The sequence below is a fragment of the Melopsittacus undulatus genome, chromosome 2 (assembly GCF_012275295.1).
Source record: "Melopsittacus undulatus isolate bMelUnd1 chromosome 2, bMelUnd1.mat.Z, whole genome shotgun sequence".
In the NCBI taxonomy this organism is placed as follows: domain Eukaryota; kingdom Metazoa; phylum Chordata; class Aves; order Psittaciformes; family Psittaculidae; genus Melopsittacus; species Melopsittacus undulatus.
The window spans coordinates 115,160,419-115,173,481 of NC_047528.1; positions in this window are offsets into that span (position 1 = coordinate 115,160,419).

Here is a 13,063-nt window from a genome sequence, read left to right on the forward strand (position 1 = left end):
CTGAACTGAAAGGCTAGCAAAACGTAGCTATTCCCATGATGGCTTGCCATTGGATCTGAACTGTTTTAACATAAACAAAAATCATTTTAACAGATTGATAGCAATAGAAATGACTTCTCAATGGAAATCTCAATGGAAATAGTGTAGTATGTTTGTGGTAACGCTACTCATTTTTGTGTTGCCCATAGAAAGTTCAAGAAAACAAAAAGCAGGAAATCCAGAATTGGAGGAGGACTTTCAGCTTCTCCTTTTGTACAAGGAGCAAAAGCTATTCTTGCCCTTTGGAAGCAACTTTTAAGGATCCGGAACTACTAGAAAGGAATGCTTCCAGTTTCCATGTTATCCTTCAGTTTTGATAGATTTTTGTTTGTGGCCTGTATTTTGGCACATGCAGTCAGTACGTTAATCCCTTCAATTATTTGTGTATTATTTTGTGATAGATTTGGAGCCAGCCTTTCCCACCCAAACATACATCTGGCTTATGTAGTTTCAACTTGCAAAGAGGTAACTAGATATCAAAATACTGCCTGGTTTGCTGGTCCCCACAGAACCATAGCAACGATGCTGTAGCAAAACACAGAGCATGTCTGTGTCTCCTTGCAGCTGATGGGGAATCAGGATTGTGTATAAGATGCTCCTGCTGTGTGGAGTGGAGGACTGCAGGCAGCAGACTGTGACTGAGAGGGTTTTGTGTCTGAGAGGTAACATGGCTGATGGTTCTGCTACCTTAGACTATGTTTACTTGCAGTGCCTGCTTCAGCCACACAAAACCACCCCTTCTAGTGCCAGACCAGTCACTCACAGGCAGTCTGTTGCACATGAGACATTAGAAAGTAGCTTAATAAACAGTACCATTCGTTCCAGGAAGAGTCCTGCGTTTCCTATAGTGCCCTATAGACTATATGCTCCTATAGACTCCTGTATTTGTGTTCGAATTACCTACACGGAGACAGCAGGAACAGGAAGTCCTTGTCTCACTGAGGTTTAAATTCATGCTCTTTAGCCGATGTTGCAAAGTTGTGTCATCTTCTCACTCTAGAAGAACACTTTCAATTTCTGAAAGAAACTTCACACTTCTTTCTGGCCATTTTCACCTGCTTCAGCTGTGAAAAGGCAAAGAGTAGATTGGGAACATCAGGTTCAGTTCCTTGCCCTGCTGAAAATTCCCTTTGTGGTGCTCGGGAAATTGTTTGCTCTTGCTGTGACTTGGTTGCTGATCTGTGATACAGCATATTACTAACCAATCTCCTGGCGTGCAGGGAGCGAAAGTACATGGCTCAGTTACTATAGCAATGAGACCCTGAATTCAGGAGTGTGTTTTCGTGGGCACAGTGCTAGACATCCAGAGCAGTCCTCAGTGCTCTGCAAAGCCCTGCACAGGCCTGGCTGCTGCCTCATCTCACCCCTTTCTCTCAGCAGATGTGTGTGCAATGCAGCCAGCTGCATCAGAAGCACATCATGTCTTGCAAGAGCAAGGTAGCAGAGTCCAGCCAGGCTGTTGCTGCCTCATACATGCAGAACAGGATGGGACAGGGGAGAGAAGACATCAGGGAATTACTTTGGTCTGTGGGAGAAAAAGAGAGAGAACAGGAGGACCTCAGAGGAGAAGAAGGTAACAAAGAAATGTTACTAAAGAAGGTTTATGTTTAAAGCAAAGCTAGGCTGCCCTACACACCCATTCCCTTTGCACTCCGTGCTGCTCTGGGGATGCACCCAAGCTTCTGCAGAAGTGGCTGACTGTTGAAAGTCTTCATCAGGCTTGAACATGAGTTTAGAGAGGGGAACTGTCTTGGCTCCTCTGTCACTTGCATCCTGAACATTTCCATTCTCTGCACCATGTGGTTCCAGCACAGGGACCTTGAGAGAGCTGGCATCCACCTGCCTGGACTGTCACATCCACATGGGCAGGCAGGCAGGCTTGTCTCTAAGGGTGAAATACCTCCTTTTCCAAGGCTCCCTTTTGCACTGTAACAGGGTGGTGAAGAGGGGTGTGCAATGCCTAGAGAGCCCCAGGCAGCTTGGCTGGAGGAAAGGTAAAAGATACAGCTGCTCTGTGCTTCCATCTCGTGTCTGACTCTGCACTGCAGGGGTGGACTTAGCAGAAGTGAGGGATGGAGTGCATCAGCAGAGGTTGGTGAAGAAGTCTGCAAAAGGTCTTCTCCTCCTGTGCATGAGCAGCTCTTCACCTCCCTGAGAGCAGAGTAGGGCAGAACTTTTGTTTCAACAGCCTGTACTGACTAGGAGGGAAAAGGTAGCATTTGAAGGAAAAAGAAATGTTTTTGGAGCTGCTCCTTGTTTCAAACAGGCCAGCCTGTTTCCAGTCTTACACAACCACTTTGTTCAGAAGGCTGGGACATTTTCCTTGTCCAGGAGGAAGCTGAGACACGTCAATTTGCAACTAGTGCTTGGCATGTGGTTTTGCTGTTGCACACAGAAGAATGAATGAAATCAGCTTTGGGCTTCCAGATCTCATAGCATGGCAGCCAGGGATATTTATTCTGCCTTCCCTGTGCTAAGCAGTGCTGGTTGGCACAGACACCCCCCTATGGTTTAGGTTTTAAGGTGAGTTGGTTTTCTTTTAAATATGTTGCAAGAAAAGGATGTGTTTGCTGTTATAGCCTGCTTTCTGGGGCACAGCTTGCCCTTGGCCAAGTGCACTGGGTTGCCATGCAGTCAGAGTTCCTGCACAAGTGCACCAGGTTTGGCCAGCTGTGTTGGCAGAGGTTTTGTCTATGCTAGTAAATCTGAACATCTGCATGGATTAATGGTTAATGTGGTCCTTGGTCATGTTTAGGCCTGTGCCAATCAGTATCAGCCTAGAAAAGGCCTGGGCACGGTTTGAGTAAGAGCTTGTGAAGGGACAGTTCCAATTTATTTATTCAGGAACCAATTAACCCTGAGTTTGGTCTCAGTTGCTGTTCACATAAGAGCCCCCTGAACAGGTCTGGCATAAACCCCAGGATTCACTTTTAAGCCTCTGAAGAACATATTGCATGAGTATAGGTAGCACCTCTCTTGGTATTTGACAATGTCTGTGGGCATATCAGCAGGCAAGAGGGGTTTGGCCATAGCCATCCTATTCTGGTGGAGCATTTAGGTGGCTCAGCATGACTCACACCATTCCCCTCAGCACCTGGACCTCTCATCCTGTTTTAGTTAATAACAGGTGCAACCAGATATGGAGTGGACAATTGCTGGTCTAGAGCAGTGGCAAAGACAACAGCTCCTGGGTAGTCCTGCTGCTACCAGAGACACAACCCATTCATGCATGGAGGGGTGGTAAAGGCCTTTGTTTACTCACACACAGGCAGCATTGGGGCCAATGCAGGAGACTTGTCTGCCCGCCACACAGCAGTTTGCTGCAGGTCTCATTTCACCCTATAGCACCAGGATGGCAATTTCTGTGATGGATTTTTGGGAAGATACTTCTTTTTCATTTCCCATTTGGCCTCACCAGTGCAGATGTAAGTCTCTATGCATCAGACTCTTCATGGCCTAAACAGAGATAAGTTTACACAGGTGACATTTCAACACAAACAAAATCTGAGGAGATGATAGGATTAATGTTCACATGAAGGCAGCAGGGGCTGCTGAGCCTCTCAATGAGAAGATCAGGTTAAGAAAACCAGCTCTGCTTCTCCCAATTAGAAAAATTCAGTTGAGCAAGCCTGCAAGGATGGCAGAGATTCAAGCATAGCAAATGTTCTTGCTATTGCCTGGCCTCAGCTCACTTATACCCTTAATAAATAGCGCAGCCTGGAGAAGAGGCTGGTGGCAAGGAGCAGAGGCAGATGCTATAGCTGGTAGAGTGCCAGCCCCAGCACTGAGTTGGATGTCCCTGGCTGTGGTAAGGAAGCAGGCAGGAGGAGAGCCAGGGTTGAGCTGCTGCTGTAGGACAGCTCTCTTTCTACTACCACTGTCTTTCTCAGACTCACTGAACGTAGTCGATGAGCAGAGCTGATGTTTGTTCTGCTCCCACCTGCTCTTTGCAGAGCTTTCAGTGGCAAATCCAGTTATAAAAGCCTGATAATGCTTCACAAAATTAGCTCCCAAATGCTCTGGGGCAGCTGCCAAAGGGAGAGTTTCACCTCAAAGAGTGGTACAAAGCTGCCAAGAAGAGGGGTGGGATTGCTACATATCTACAACATATGGGCACATTGGCCATAGGCTTCCTTGACCCAGAGTGGATGCAGTCAGCTCTCTGCTCCCTGCAGAAAACCATAGCCTGGGTTATGTCCTCTGGGCAGTATCCAGCCCAACAAGCTTTTGGTTTTCAGTTTGGTTTCTGAGATATTGGTGACATATAACCAGAGCTACCTTCATCTCTACCTTCTATGAAAAGAGGTGTTTTGAAAGACTCCTTGCCATCTACAACAAGCATTACTGTCTTCTCCTTTCATATCTTGCCCATGGCATGGTCCAGTGATCTGATCTCCACCTGCACAATGGAAACACAGGTGCTTTGCTATGAATGTCAAGGCTGAAGCTACAACCACAGTATTCCTCCAGTTCCTCCAAGCTAGTGATAAGGGCTAAACTTAAGCAAGCAGACCATGTAATCTCACAAAAAAGCTTTTTCTCTCAAACTAACTGGTGTGGATGTACAGCAAGCTGGCCAATCTTCACAGCCCACATACTTTTCAGATAGCTATTTGGCTTCCATCGTCCATCAAATGAATGTATTGAAGCAGATGAGATTGTCCCAGATTTACACAGGTAGGAATGAAAGCATTGGGATTTTCAGATGAGTAAAGTGACTTTGTGTTTTCAGATCAATCTGCCAGACAGTGACAGATGCAGTGGAGAGAAAGCAAGTTTTATACTGGGATGTCACTACACAAATCAACTGAACTCAAGATTATAAGAGCAAAGCAATAGAAAGGAGTTTGAGAAGGGAGAGAAAGGGTAAGTCATTTCTTCAGTCTGTGTACAGACTTTTATTAATGTGGTATTGAAAAGAAGTGCTATTCTCCCCTCCCTTTGTAATGTCCTTTGCACAAAACCTTAAGGAAAAATTGCTTTGGCTCTGTCAACATGGAAATTGCTTCTGCTTTTGGTCAGAACCGGCACTGGTGGCACTGGGCACTCGAGGTTTCTTGTTGCACATCTGTCCAGCCCCATGACACATTCTGGCTGTGTGGGTCCTTGATTGCCTCTTGAGACCTAAGGGGGGACCTGCACAGGTACCCATGGTGATACAGAGGTGTAGGTGATAGTAGATGACCCTTCTGTTACCATGGCTCTGCTATGGAAAAAGCTACTCAGTAGAAGACCATGAGATGGGGGCAGGAGCATGGTAGGAGTGTGATCCTCATCTGCTGGATCAGGCCTCTGAGTGATGGAAACTTTTCTCACTGCAGCCTTTGAATGTCACCTCCATCTAGCTGTACCAACCCTGCTCCCTCCTGGGGCACAATCCAGTCAGCAGGAGGGCTTTGGCCTGTGCAGATTTTGCTGTTTCCTCAAACAGAGCAAAACCTCTCTCCTTCAGCTCCCTGGCTGAAAGGATCTCCTGGCCAGCACAATCACATTTACATGAAGCCTGCTGCCAGCTTTGCTATATTGGTCTGGGACAGAGAGTGGGCTGAGGGTAAATGACACTCTCAGAGATAGAGCTTTGCCAGGAAAACTTTCAGCTTGGCTTAGTCTTAACAGCTGCTGTTCTGATGCTTTATCTCTGGCTATTATTAGTTTGCCTTTGCAATAGACAGACCCATACCTTTCTCATGAATAATTTGCAATTTGCCAAGTTCAGAGTGCACATTTTAATTAACTCAGTGTTTGCTCGAAAGAAAATGATATTGCTGCACTTTCATTTCATAATGCAAGTAATACTCGCTGAGTGTTCACTCCTGACCTGCAAGGCCTCATGTTTAAAACAAGCTGGGAGGCGGTGGGGGAAGAAAGGCATTTTTTGGCAAGGAAACTGCTGCCTTCAGGCTATTAATGCATCTTAATCCTGAGCAGAAGATGAAATCACTTTGGGCAGGTGCCAAGCAATACAATGACTTTCCTCTGATTTCAGGGAGTTCTTCCTCAACAGCCTTTTCTGCATGAAGTAAGAGCCATGCTTCTAGGGTTTCATTCTGCTCTCACTTTACACTCATTGTATACCCCTATCAAGGCAGTGTCCCAGCAGAGTTTCCCCACATTAACAAAAGAAAAGCAAACCTCATTGGTCCTTTTATTTATTATCTGTATTATCATCCAGGGCCCATATTTACTGGTGCTGACACTGGACTTTGTGCTTGCAGAGCCAGAGGGCACATTTTTTATTCTGATTGTGCTTTTGAGCAAAATTACCTTTAAACTGCATCATTTGCCAGTCCCCTGATAGTGTTACTCAGCAAGAAAGATGTCTGAACCTCTCCCTGCAAGGCTGAGGACCCATGATAGTCATTGAGCTGCTCAAAGAAGCCAAATAGCATGCCCTTGTTGCTGATTTGTCCCAAGGTGTATAGTCCTGTTTAGCTCCCCTGGTGCTGCAGTGCTGACAAAATGGGCTGTTCCAATTCTCTTCTCCTGCTCCTCTGGGTGCTTCTGGCCATCTCTTATTCCCCCACATGGACCTGACACACAAGGCTGCAGGATGATTCAGATCAGCTCACTTATCTAACTGGAAATTAACCCAGGAAAACATCTGTGATGCTGGTCTGAGTGGCTACCCAGATGTGCAATGATGGGGAGAGGTGCAGGAGCAGGAGGGATTCAGTTGCTGGCAGCTAACACTCAAATGTCCTCCAAGTAGTAGCTGGTATGATGCTGGCTGTCTCCTTAATGCAGGCAAACCCACAGGCATTGCACAAAGGGGAGAAAGACGGGAGGGGAAGGAACAGAAGAGAGCAAAAGAGGTGAGCTGGAGCCTAATGAGTTGTGGGCAGTGGGGACTGGTGAGGAACTTAGTGATGGACAGGAGACAAAATGAGCTCAGAGGGAAAGGACTGGAAGGGAGCAGTGCACAAATAGTGGGGGTGGTGATGAGGTGGTAGTCTGGTGGGGAAAAAGTGCTAAAGAAGGCATCCAGAGCATAACAAAAGTGTGAACAGACGGATGTGATGGGGAATGGATGCTGCTCCCTGCAGGCCTGATCCTGACCCTGACTTGCTGACTCTCCTCCGCAGATGCCCCTCCTGCTCCCTGCCACAGAGTGAGAAAGGCTGGAGTGAAGGAGAGCTTTGATGGGTGCTCCTGCAGAGGGGGAAGCACTGTCTGCAAGGGCAGAGGATGAGAGCAGGGTCCTGGGGGGATGGAGGGTGTGACCAGAGCTCTGGAGGGGAACAGCACACACGTGGAAGCTCTCCAAAGGAAAGCATTTCTGCACAAACACAAATGATACAGGAGAACAGACAAACTGGGCAGGATGAGGCTATAAGGAAAACTCTGCTTTGACAGGAATGATGTGATGAAGGAGAAGGTCTTAGCAGGGTCAAACCAGAAAGAGGCACAAAGAAAATTAGTGATGAAGAGTCATTTAGTACTTGAATGGAGGGTGCTCAGAGAGCACAGGCTTCTAGAAGAATGTGGGGGAGTGGTACCTCATCAAGTGGAGAGGCAGGGACAGCTGAGTGCCATAGGCATTGCTGAGAGAGGAAGGAGGAAGCGGAGGGCCTGAGCTACATCCAGCAGTTCAAGTGAAGCAGAGGTACGTCAGTGAGACGCTGGTGCAATGCATTGCACTGCGCAAAGCAACAGGCAGACCTAGCTCTTGGGAGTGCAGGTGAGAGCTTGTCACTCGAGCAGATGGAAAGGTACCTGGCTCTACCCACACGTGTGACTGCAGAGCACCTCCGAGGACAGCAATTCAGCAGCAGTAGCACTGCTGTCTTCCCTGGCACGGCACAGAGCAAGAGGAAAGCAGTGAGGCATCACTCATTCTGGTAACATGACCTAGGAGACATGCTGCTGACAGTGGATTTTCTTATCAGGGCACAGGGCAGCCACCACCCTATGAGGGACTAATGGAGAAGCATGGCCTGATCCACTCCCTGAACACCACCACAAGACTAGCAAGATACAAAGACCTGCATTTGGCACAACAGGGAAATGCAGTGTTTCATGCAGGTATGCGTCAGCATGTCAAGTATCTCCAGTTCTGTGCTATAGAAATGACAGCAAAACTTGTCCTGGGACCAAAAGCCTTCACATCCTGAAATGTGGTAAAAAATCTTAAGGCCTGTCTCATGGTAGAGAAAATCAAATGCTTTCCTGGATTTTGGAGGCATGGAATGGAGTAGCAAACACACACCTCAGCAGCAGCTTCTCAGGCTCCTAAGTGTACTCTACCCCTTCTAGGGTTTTGGTGAGCAGCTCCAGACCCACTGCCTGGTCAGAGCTTCTGAGGAAAAAAGAGCTGGAAGAAGCTTTTATGGAGGATCCCCTGGATAGCCCTGCTCAGATGCTTTCATGGGGTGTCTGTCCGCCTCCTTAGCCTGGGAACTGCTTTTGAGTCATGGTTCTTCCATGCTTTGTCCCTGCCTGAGCTGTGCCACGGCCATGTTCACACCAGGCTGGTACCACAGTGATAGGAGCCCTGACCTTGCCTTGGGGTCTCAACCCCCTGAGCTTGCCTCATCACTTTGGGTGTTGCTGCTCCCTGCTATGGTTTCAATGCAGCTGCCTGGCTGGGGCAGGGGCACTTGTCCAGCAGTGGAGCTGTGCTGCAGTGGAGGATAATGGGGGATTTCTTCTCTGCTGCAAGGGAATCAAATATGTAGGAGCTGAGGATAACATCCCAGGATCCCTTGGGATTCCTTTGCCAGCACAACCCCTCCCTGCAAGAGAGCAGCAGCTGCCTGAGACTATGAACCTAGGGGCACACACACCATAGCATTCACCACAAGACTCAAAAAGGATTGGGAAGCAGAACCTGTGCCACAGCTAAAGACTCTACTGAGCAAGTGGAGGAAGCACTCAAAATCACAGGGAAGGAGAGAAACAGAGCTGTATGGAGAATTTATAGCTGTATAGACTGTTGGGACACAAAGAAAGCAATATGAGACAACATTGCTCTTTACACACCCAAGATGAGATCACCCATCCACTCTCTGCAGCACTAAACACTCCATCTGGGCACTAGCAGTTCAGCCTGGGCCAAGAAAGCAGGATGTTAAAGACTTTAAGAAGACAGCATTCTAAGTGTCTGTCCTAGAGATATGCCCCAAAAGATTCACGAAATAACACAAAGCCAGTGAAGAATGGAGTCACTGTGGATGACAGGACAGACCCAGAGAAAAACGTGACCAAAAAACCCCATAGCATTGCATACAAGCAGCAGAGAGCACAGCCTATAACTGAGTCACAGCAAAATGCAAATCCACACAGAGGAACTGAATGATTTTGCCCACACTGCAGGAAGAAGAGACATTGGATTTGGTTCAAAATAAAGCAAGCAGCTAATGAACAGTAACTTCCCTCTGGAAGTCAGCAACTGCACAAGGAATATTGACATACCCATCAAGATTTATACCATGAGCAACGTGAATGCACAGCTATGAACTGGGGAAGAGTATAAATGAGGAAGGCAAAGGAAACCTTGAACAAGACCTCCAAAGCAGTTGCTTTGCAATGAGGCTAAATCAGCAAAAGCAAGGAAAATACCATGGCAGGCAGTTAAAGCAATAGGAAGGAGCTCTGGTAATGTATGGATGAACTGAAGCCAATGCTGCAAAACTGTATTCCTAGAAAAACACTTCACTGTTGGGTGGACATCAGGGTTTTCTCTGGCACATACTGGACCACAAGCTAACATTGCAAGTGATTCACAGTCCCATAGCAGATGTTCTTCACAAGCCTTATGCTCCTGTACCACCGAGTCATTAGCATGTAATTCCAAAGCTAGAAAGATTCAAGTTGAAAGGGAAAATATAATCAGGAGAAGACAACTTGTTCTAGTGTGAGCTGCTTTCTTGACGTTTCTTACAGAATAGGAGAAAAAGAAGAGAAGGAGCTTGAGGAAGAAATCCATAGTGATAGAAATCCATAGAAATCCAACACACAACAGTGTCTACAAAGAAGTTATCAGAAACAGCAAGAGGAGCAGAGTATGGGATGTGCTGGATTTAAAAGGAAGCAAGGAGAGCAGAGTGACCTGCACAAGTATAACAAGGTCCCTTGGCTATCGCAGACTTCTGGAATGAGAAAAACATTGTCTGCAGAGGAAAAAAACAAGGCAAGGAGAAACAGGAATTCTTAGCACAACAGATACAGAGGACCTGAAAAAGATGGGTAAAGGGCATTTTTCTATGGCCCTTTATCAAAAGGAAGTGAAAGAGACCATAGTTTTTGGGCACAGTGTGAAAGCACATGTCATTGTTGGTCAAACAGAAACAGCACTGCAAGAGATGAATCATGTTTGTGTTATTGGCAGCAACTGACAATTGATGCACTCACTAGAAGAGCCTACTTAGCACAGAGCATTGTTAGAAGGTAGGTTTTGTTTAGCTACAGCGTTAGCTAAGGAAGGCAACATTTACATTTATTACAGATAAAGCCAGTGGGGTGAGATGGTTCAGAAGTCCCTGGGAATACAAGTGCTGTCTGTGTGATTAATGTGTTGGGGGGTGGGTGGCGTGAGGAGCTGGGAGCCAGCTATGGATGGAGACACACACAGAGGTGTTGTACTGCTGATACTTGTTATCATATACAAGTTCTGAGCTGCCCTGTATTGTCACCAGAAGGTAGGCTGTTCATACCACAAGGGATGTGCTTGCTAAATGATACAGTATGGCACAAATGGAATAGCAAGCTCTTTGTCTTCTGTCCACTACCTCCTCCAGCTGCCCTTTACTTGAATCAAATGGCACCACATGTGATGTCTGAGCTTTTTTCCATTTGTAGATGTAAAGATGGAGAGATGAATTTTAAGAGATAACTCAGCAAGAGATTCTGGGATCTTGTTTCCTCTTGTTTGTGTACATGTGTGTGTCTGTAGAGATAAACTGAGCCCTGGGGTGGGAGGGAGGCTTGAAACGTGGACTTAATTAAATGCTGATCACTGTACCGTGTACCACCCTGGCCAAACCCCAGCTGTAAAATGCTGGCTGCTGAAGCAAATCTCAGTCCTGCTGCTTGTCATGTTCTATAGCTGCACGTACAGAATCAGAGAACAACCTGGGTGAGAATAGACTTATGGAGGTCTCAAATCCAACCACTATGAACAAACCCAGGTCCCTCAGCTTCTTCTTAAAGTGCTCCAGATCCCTGATCTCGGTGGACCCCGCTCAGTATATCAGTATTGCTCATGCCCTGGGAAGACCAGAAATGGAAACAATGCTCCAGATGCAGCCTCATGAGTGTTAAAAGAAGGGAAATAATCCCTTCCCTTGGCTCGCTCCCTTGCTTCTGCAGTCCACTCTTGATTTGGCCTCCACAGCTGCTGAGCTTCACTTCTGAGTCTTGTTCAACTAGTAGTCTTCTGGCAGCCTAAGGCCTTTTCCTGCAGAGGTGATTGCTAGGCAGGCAGCAGCCAGCCTGCACTGGGAATGGGGCTGTGCAAGCAGTGCAGAACTTTGCATTTGTCACTGCTGGACTTCACAAGGTTTCTGCCAACCCACTTCTTCAGCTTATCTGGATACTGGATGGCAGCACTGCCCTCCAGCATAGCCACCACTTCTCCAAGTTTGATACCATCTATGAACACTCTTCAAGGTGTTCTTTGCCTCCCTTTCCTCCTGTAGGTGAGGATGTTAAATGGCAGTGGTACCAATATTGGCCCTGTGAGGAAAGTTACTCAGAACTCGCCTCCTATTAGACTTTGGTGTGTTGACCTGTGCACTTTGAGCTCGCTTGTCCAGCCTGTTTTTCACTCACTTGGTAGTCCATTCATCCAGTCCATACCACCCCTTGCTGGCTACAAGGATGCTATGGGCCAATGTTCTAGTAACCCAACACTTCATTTCAGTGGGGGAGAAGTACACACGCAGCTAGACATCAGCCATCAAAGAGTTTTCCTGTATCACATTTGGCCACATCTTCTCTGCTGGCAATAGGTCAGCTGGACCAAAACTCTCTGGAAAGTGGCAGAGTGAGACACAGGGCCACAAGTTGCACATGGCAGTAAAACTGTCAGGAGTTATGGCAATTGGCCAGAGCCACAAGCTGTGCTCTGCCAGTCACAGATGGAAAATGGAAATCTGTGACGTTTTGTACTTCGACCCAAAATGTGAACAGATTTTCATGGGGCCACATTTCCCTCCCTTCTTTGTGGACACTGCCAGATTTCATCGTCTTGGTGCAACACTGCAAGTACCACAGAAAAGGAAAGTCACAAAAGGACATGGGAGAGGCCTTTTTATTCTATCTTAAAGAAAGTGCCAGGCTGCCAAGAATTAGGGGTGTGAATTCCTCTATGAAACCAAAGGAATCAGGATATACTTTTCAGCCAGGGTTCACTGGTTAGCTGTAGCCCAGAAAGACTGGTATTTGTGCTGATAAATCTAAACAGTTTCATAAGGGGTCTGATATGGTCAGACAAGGATCTGAAGGGAAAAAGAAACAAAGAGATGGCTGCTCTCTCTCATCTGAAGTCCTTGCTTCAGCTCCCTGAATTTCTACTCCTTTCTGGAATAGTTGGGAAAACAAGCTGCACTCCTCAAACTATTCTTTTCCCAAGCCCCTTTTCAGAAAGCAAGGATGCTATTTCTGTAAGAACTTGAAAGGAAATACATGTCTGAGACGGAGAACAAGAATGGAACATTTCAGTACAAACAAACGGTGAACGTTTGGCAGCTGGGAGCTGACAGGGGTTTGTAACACGCTGCAACAGAGGGGTTGTCTTGTTGGCTCTACCAACAGTCAGCTTTCTAAGGAAAAAACCCACGTGCCTGTTGGAATGTGTTTTCTCTTGCAGAGACTGCTCCAAAAGGCTGTTACAGTGCAGACGGAGCAGTTATTTTGTTCAGATGGAGTCTAGCATGTTCCCAAAAGATGTCTGTCCCCTCCTTCTCTTCCTTTCCCTTGCCCCAGCCTTGGCCAAACTCCTCAGCCACAACTTTTTTCTTCCTCCTGCTGTACTCAGCCCTGCCAGCTCCAGCTCACTTCCTTCTGCCTTTATTTTACTGAGATC